This window comes from Schistocerca gregaria, chromosome 4, assembly GCF_023897955.1.
Source record: "Schistocerca gregaria isolate iqSchGreg1 chromosome 4, iqSchGreg1.2, whole genome shotgun sequence".
Classification (NCBI taxonomy): domain Eukaryota; kingdom Metazoa; phylum Arthropoda; class Insecta; order Orthoptera; family Acrididae; genus Schistocerca; species Schistocerca gregaria.
The window spans coordinates 461898450-461905610 of NC_064923.1; the positions used below are offsets into that span (position 1 = coordinate 461898450).

Below are 7161 nucleotides of genomic sequence, written 5' to 3' on the forward strand. Positions count from 1 at the left end.
TTTTTCAGTACCATCTTAATGCCATTGCACAAACGGCATTATTCTCTTAAACTTGACTGGTGAGGTAAATACATGTTTCATTACTGACAAAATGGAGGAGTGCAAGAAACAAGTTTGCGAACAGAGTCAGATGCATGTTGGTTGAATAATTACTTTGGAACAATTTTATCATTGATTCTTTCACTAACTAAAAGGAAACAATTTTGGTTAGATATGAAATTTCCTGGCAGATTACAACTGTGTGCCCGACCGAGACTCGAACTCGGGACCTTTGCCTTTCGCGGGCAAGTGCTCTACCAACTGAGCTACCGAAGCACGACTCACGTCCGGTACTCACAGCTTTACTTCTGCCAGTATCCGTCTCCTACCTTCCAAACTTTACAGAAGCTCTTCTGCGAAACTTGCAGAACTAGCACTCCTGAAAGAAAGGATACTGCGGAGACATGGCTTAGCCACAGCCTGGGGGATGTTTCCAGAATGAGATTTTCACTCTTCTGCAAGTTTCGCAGAAGAGCTTCTGTAAAGTTTGGAAGGTAGGAGACGGATACTGGCAGAAGTAAAGCTGTGAGTACCGGACGTGAGTCGTGCTTCGGTAGCTCAGTTGGTAGAGCACTTGCCCGCGAAAGGCAAAGGTCCCGAGTTCGAGTCTCGTTCGGGCACACAGTTTTAATCTGCTAGGAAGTTTCATATCAGCGCACACTCCGCTGCAGAGTGAAAATCTCATTCTGGAAACATCCCCCAGGCTGTGGCTAAGCCATGTCTCCGCAGTATCCTTTCTTTCAGGAGTGCTAGTTCTGCAAGTTTCGCAGAAGAGCTTCTGTAAAGTTTGGAAGGTAGGAGATGGATACTGGCAGAAGTAAAGCTGTGAGTACCGGACGTGAGTCGTGCTTCGGTAGCTCAGTTGGTAGAGCACTTGCCCGCGAAAGGCAAAGGTCCCGAGTTCGAGTCTCGGTCGGGCACACAGTTTTAATCTGCCAGGAAGTTTCATATCAGCGCACACTCCGCTGCAGAGTGAAAATCTCATTCTGGAAACATCCCCCAGGCTGTGGCTAAGCCATGTCTCCGCAGTATCCTTTCTTTCAGGAGTGCTAGTTCTGCAAGTTTCGCAGAAGAGCTTCTGTAAAGTTTGGAAGGTAGGAGACGGATACTGGCAGAAGTAAAGCTGTGAGTACCGGACGTGAGTCGTGCTTCGGTAGCTCAGTTGGTAGAGCACTTGCCCGCGAAAGGCAAAGGTCCCGAGTTCGAGTCTCGGTCGGGCACACAGTTTTAATCTGCCAGGAAGTTTCATATCAGCGCACACTCCGCTGCAGAGTGAAAATCTCATTCTGGAAACATCCCCCAGGCTGTGGCTAAGCCATGTCTCCGCAGTATCCTTTCTTTCAGGAGTGCTAGTTCTGCAAGTTTCGCAGAAGAGCTTCTGTAAAGTTTGGAAGGTAGGAGACGGATACTGGCAGAAGTGAAGATGTGAGTACCGGACGTGAGTCGTGCTTCGGTAGCTCAGTTGGTAGAGCACTTGCCCGCGAAAGGCAAAGGTCCCGAGTTCGAGTCTCGGTCGGGCACACAGTTTTAATCTGCCAGGAAGTTTCATATCAGCGCACACTCCGCTGCAGAGTGAAAATCTCATTCTGGAAACATCCCCCAGGCTGTGGCTAAGCCATGTCTCCGCAGTATCCTTTCTTTCAGGAGTGCTAGTTCTGCAAGTTTCGCAGAAGAGCTTCTGTAAAGTTTGGAAGGTAGGAGACGGATACTGGCAGAAGTAAAGCTGTGAGTACCGGACGTGAGTCGTCCTTCGGTAGCTCAGTTGGTAGAGCACTTGCCCGCGAAAGGCAAAGGTCCCGAGTTCGAGTCTCGGTCGGGCACACAGTTTTAATCTGCCAGGAAGTTTCATATCAGCGCACACTCCGCTGCAGAGTGAAAATCTCATTTTGGTTAGATACTTTCACTTTTAAAGACAAGTTTTAACCATGATACTTTCAATATTCATTGAGTAGTTTTTGCATTATAACATATTGTTTCCAACTGTGCGTCCCTGACTTGATGATGTCCACTTCCTTTTTTCGCATTCTTTGCTTGGCATACTGGGAGTAAATCATAGTATTAATCGTTACCCACTCTTTCAGTATAGAGTTGAATATGGCTCAAGCGAATGTTGTCCCATGTCTTGGAACCCTGATGCCTCGAAGATGAGGCTTTGTCCAGGAACAGTGACAAATGCATCGTTATTGTTAGAATGTGGTATGAGTTAAGCGACCTTTCAATTAATAATTATTTGTGTATATGTTTCCACCATGGAAATGTTGTTTGATAAATGTTTTTCAAAGTGTTGTCGGCGGAAGTCCTCTGTTTTGGTCTGAATAAATTGTCACCGATTAATATAAAACAATTTTGCCATGATTTTACCATCATTCGTACCATTTCTCATTCAGCCATATGCACCTACCCTCGAGAGTTCAACGCTGATAGAATATTAGTATGACTTTATAAGAAAATAGAAACCAGAACATATTATGTGCAATAAGATAACGAAATGCGCTCTATTTTCGTTGCGTTACCTTCTCTGGGATGCTTCTGTATCCGTTGTGCTAAACTGCTAATTGATTCATTTGCTCTGCTATATTCGAGCATATTAATATTTCTGTAGTAAAAGTGTGCTAAAAGGTGAATGTGACATAATCGGAGGGGCTCCTAATTCTTCGATATATGTGCGAAAACTCAATTCCATCATTTAGCGTCACTGTCAAGAAGTATAATAATAAACCTTACAACCCCTTTACACATATGGTTTTTTGTTATGTATACAACGTGTTATGGTATCTGTGGTTTTTTTAACGATTTATAAACATGATGACCTATTGTCACAGGTCCTGACGGTAAATAATTATTTACAGTTATCTTCATCTGTGCAAATAACCTCGGTGGCTCGTTTAATTCACAGTGCCCTTGAAATTTTTTTTCGGCTTGCTTTCCACCTTCACTACCCTCTTTGTGTTCATCACTGTTTTCCTTATAGTTCACTGTGACATTCTCAGGAGGCAGCGGAATCGGTAGTCCTTCCTGTGATTCACGGGCCTTAGAGCACTGCACAGTTTTCGTTGTTTTCGAGGTGACCCCATCTATTTTTGTTAGACAACAAAAAATCCGTTGTGTTGTCCATTGATTCGCTCCAAATAGGAGGAACAGCGAAGAACATGTAACTTAATTCTCTTAACCAGCCTTTCAAGACTGTAGTGCGTGACAAACAGCATATGTAGGTTTCCCTGTTCTTGCTCAAGTCACAATACTTAGTTCGCAGCACTTCTTTACAAGAGGATTGAGCTTTCGTTTTTGCTATTTCACAGATAACTCTTCACTGACAGAACTAACAGAAATTGCGCTATTTACACTAGTATGAGTCAGTCTTCCTTTGAATTAACGAAAAGCACAACGAACTTTCACGAACTTAGAACAATAGGCAGTCACTTTCAGCAATTTAAGGAACTCTCAATGGTGCAATAACTACAACGTAATTCTGAGCGTTCAGGCGTGACTCACTGCCAAAGCTGCCGAACGATATCCATTCGAGGATCATATGTGGTAGTTCCTTGTACATATTACAATTGTTTTTCAACAGTTAAATCTGCAGAATATTTAAGTTGAACCAACGAAAAATAAACCATACTCTCTGTTTACAAGGATTTTGGTAGAGAACAGCATGTCATGCAAACTGAGTCCAATAGGCGAAAACAGATTTCATGTCCGACTTCAACTCCCAGGACATAGTACACAGAACCACTCACATTCTTTGCAACAAAAATGTTTTGAGACCACTCTAACATCACATAGTATTTTGTGAAGATTCAGGCCAAAGGAACGTTGTGAATTACGGTTGGCTGTTTCATCGAACGTGACAACCACGTATTATCGTTTGGCTAGAGTTAGACCACAAAGAGAACGTGAGAAGCACATATTTTCGTCTGGAATGAGTTAGGGCACAGGCTTGATACGTATATTTCGACAATGACTTTTGTTTTACAAAATTAGAACTTTTTTGAAAAAGGCTTAAGGACGAAATTAAGATAATGGAATAAACACATTATATACAATCAAATGGCGGAAGAATCTTTTCGAAAATCATTTCTTTATGTATGATAGAGTATAGTGATGACGTACGGATGTTCATCAGCACACACAATTTTTGACAGCACAACGTTTACGGACGAGAATCGCCGATTTTTATACCTCTGTATGCTGTCGGCAGAATCAATTGAAACCATATAACTCAACAGACAGAGTAAACTGGCATACGGTGTTGGCGAAATACTATGCCCTGTCTTGTTTTGATCTTGAATCGTAATTGCTATGTTTACGCACACCGTAAATCCACTATTTCTCGCGAAAATATTTGTTGAAGATTGTTCTCTTTTCGGAGATGTGAAATACACTACTGGCCATTAAAATTTCTACACCACGAAGATGGCGTGTTACAGACGCGAAATTTAACCGACAGGAAGAATATGCTGTGATATGCAAATGGTTAGCTTTTCAGAGCATTCACACTTACAACGTGCTGACATGAGGAAAGTTTCCAACCTATTTCTCATAGACAAACAGCAGTTGACCGGCGTTGCCTGGTGAAATGTTGTTGTGATGCCTCGTGTAAGGAGGAGAAATGCGTACTATCACGTTTCACACTTTGATAAAGGTCGGATTGTAGCCAATCGCGATTGCGGTTTATCGTATCGTGACATTGCTGCTCGCGTTGGTCGAGATCCAATGACTGTTAGAAGAATATGGAATCGGTGAGTTCAGGAGGGTAATACGACATGCCGTGCTGGATCCCAACGGCCTCGTATCACTAGCAGTCGAGATGACAGGCATCTTATCCTCATGGCTGTAACGTACTGTGCAGCTACGTCTCGATCCCTGGGTCAACGAATGGGGACGTTTGCAAGACAACAACCATTTGCACGAACAGTTCGACGACGTTTCCAGCAGCATGGACTATCAGCTCCGAGACCATAGCTGCGTTTACCCTTGACGCTACATCAGAGACAGGAGCGAATGCGATGGTGTACTCAACGACGAACCTGGGTTCGCGAATGGCAAAACGTCATTTTTTCGGGTGAATCCAGGTTCTGTTTATAGCATCATGATGGTCGCATCCGTGTTTGGCGATATCGGTGTGAACGCACATTGGAAGCGTGTATTCGTCATCGCCACACTGGCGTATCCCCCGGCGTGATGGTATGGGGTGCCATTAGTTACTCGTCTCGGTCACCTCTTGTTCGTATTGACGGTACTTTGAATTTTGGACGTTACATTTCAGATGTATTACGACCTGTGGCTCTATCCTTCATTAGATCCCAGCGAAACCCTACATTTCTGCAGGGTAATGGACGACCGCATGTTGCAGGTCCTGTACGGACCTTTCTGGATACAGAAAATGTTCGACTGCTGACCTAGCCATTCTCCAAATCTCTCACTAATTGAAAACGTCTGGTCAATGGTGGCCGAGCAACTGGCTCGTCACAATACACCAATCACTACTCTTGATGAACTGTGGTATCGTATTGAAGCTGCATGGGCAGCTGTAGCTGTACACGCCATCCGGGCTCTGTTTGACTCAATGCCCAGGCGTATCAAGGCAATTAAGGCAGTTATTACGGCCAGAGATGGTTGTTCTGGGTACTGATTTCTCAGGATGTATGTACTCAAATTGATTGAAAATGTAATCACATGTCAGTTCTAGTATAATATATTTTTCCAATGAATACCCGTTTATTATCTGCATTTCTTCTTGATGTAGCAATTGTAATGGCCAGTAGTATAGTTGTCGACAACTAATCAATAATTGACCACAATGTTCAACGCTCGGACGAAGCAGGGTTTATAATTAGAAGAAAATATCGTCTAGTATTCTGAATCGTATATAAAGAACTCTAGCATTAGCAATGTTTAGTAGAGTATACAGTACTTATTCTTTGTAAAACGTGTCACATATCTTTTACTGTTTTGATAAATCCTGTACATATTGGTTTTGTAGCGACTGTTCTCTCCTTCCGCCTTTCTTTGTATCCATAATACTGCACTGATTTTTTTTTGAATTTACCTTTCGTTGTACATGATACTGTCTGAAAAATGTCTGCGTATTTAAGTTGTATATTTACTCCTGAGACATTTTCTTATGCCTGCCTGAATTGCGGAACGGCTATGAGCATCTGATAGAACAGCTGTTAATGGCAGTTCAAGAATATTCACAAATAAAAGTGCTGTTACTAGAGAGTTCACAAAGAGTCAAAGGTCAGACAAGGTAGCAACAAGGCGATTAAGGCATTACCAGACGATTTCATCAGAAGAAGACGCTTTCGTATCACCATTGAACTTTATCTGGTGTTACACAGTATCTTCTTTATCTGGAAAACTGTGACAAGTGCAAAGGTACTCTTGTTACAAGGTAAATAACTGAATAATCTAGTGAAGGCGAATTGTGAGTGACTCAACATCTTCAAGTGTTTCTTGTCGCCAAGGCGAATTCTGAGTGACTCAACATCTTCAAGTGTTCTTTTCTCCGCGAGTTAAGGCCGTTGGTATACACTCAGTTTATATCTCTGCAGTAAAATGAGCTCCTAGGTTATTTTTCCCTAAATTTTTGAGAAATTTCTTCAGACTAAATTCACAACCGTAACTGCCATATTAATAACCACCACAGTGAGACAGACAGTAAAAAAAAAAAAAAAAAAAATATAAAAGTTTTGTTCCTCTTCTTGCACGAGCTATACAAGTCGTGTGTTGAGTGTATTCGTATGGCTGTGCTTATAGTGTGGTGTTATTTATGTGATGTGCATGAGAGGAGAGAGAATACGAACTCGGTGCTGTCCCATAGAACCAAAGTATAGCAGTGCTTAACGTCACCATCCGACGGACTTGTCACCATCAACAGTGTCATGTACCCTCACTTCATGAGATACTAAGGTGAGGTTTAGAGCTTATTGTAGTTCGCTGGCATGAAGTAATATTATTATGAATTTTACGCCAGCACGCCTCCTCCTTGCTGGCCACATGCTGGAGGTGAAATACTTTCCACCATCAGGCTTCGAGCCTCTGAGTCGTGTGCCAACGGGCGGCACGCGTTAGCAACCTCAACTAGATAGACAAGTTGTTGAGGAAAACGATCTTTCCTAC

General features: G+C 42.6%; 4 non-coding genes across 4 annotated transcripts; 3 read left to right on the forward strand and 1 right to left on the reverse strand.

The window, feature by feature from the left end:
• Positions 1-241: 241 nt before the first annotated feature.
• Positions 242-316, reverse strand: Trnas-cga (transfer RNA serine (anticodon CGA)). Its single transcript has one exon. It is a non-coding gene; the product is annotated as a tRNA-Ser (tRNA).
• Positions 317-885: 569 nt separating this feature from the next.
• On the forward strand, positions 886-960 carry Trnas-cga (transfer RNA serine (anticodon CGA)). The gene has a single exon. It is a non-coding gene; the product is annotated as a tRNA-Ser (tRNA).
• Positions 961-1185: 225 nt separating this feature from the next.
• Trnas-cga (transfer RNA serine (anticodon CGA)) lies at positions 1186-1260 on the forward strand. Its single transcript has one exon. It is a non-coding gene; the product is annotated as a tRNA-Ser (tRNA).
• Positions 1261-1485: 225 nt separating this feature from the next.
• On the forward strand, positions 1486-1560 carry Trnas-cga (transfer RNA serine (anticodon CGA)). Its single transcript has one exon. It is a non-coding gene; the product is annotated as a tRNA-Ser (tRNA).
• The last annotated feature ends 5601 nt before the right edge of the window (positions 1561-7161 follow it).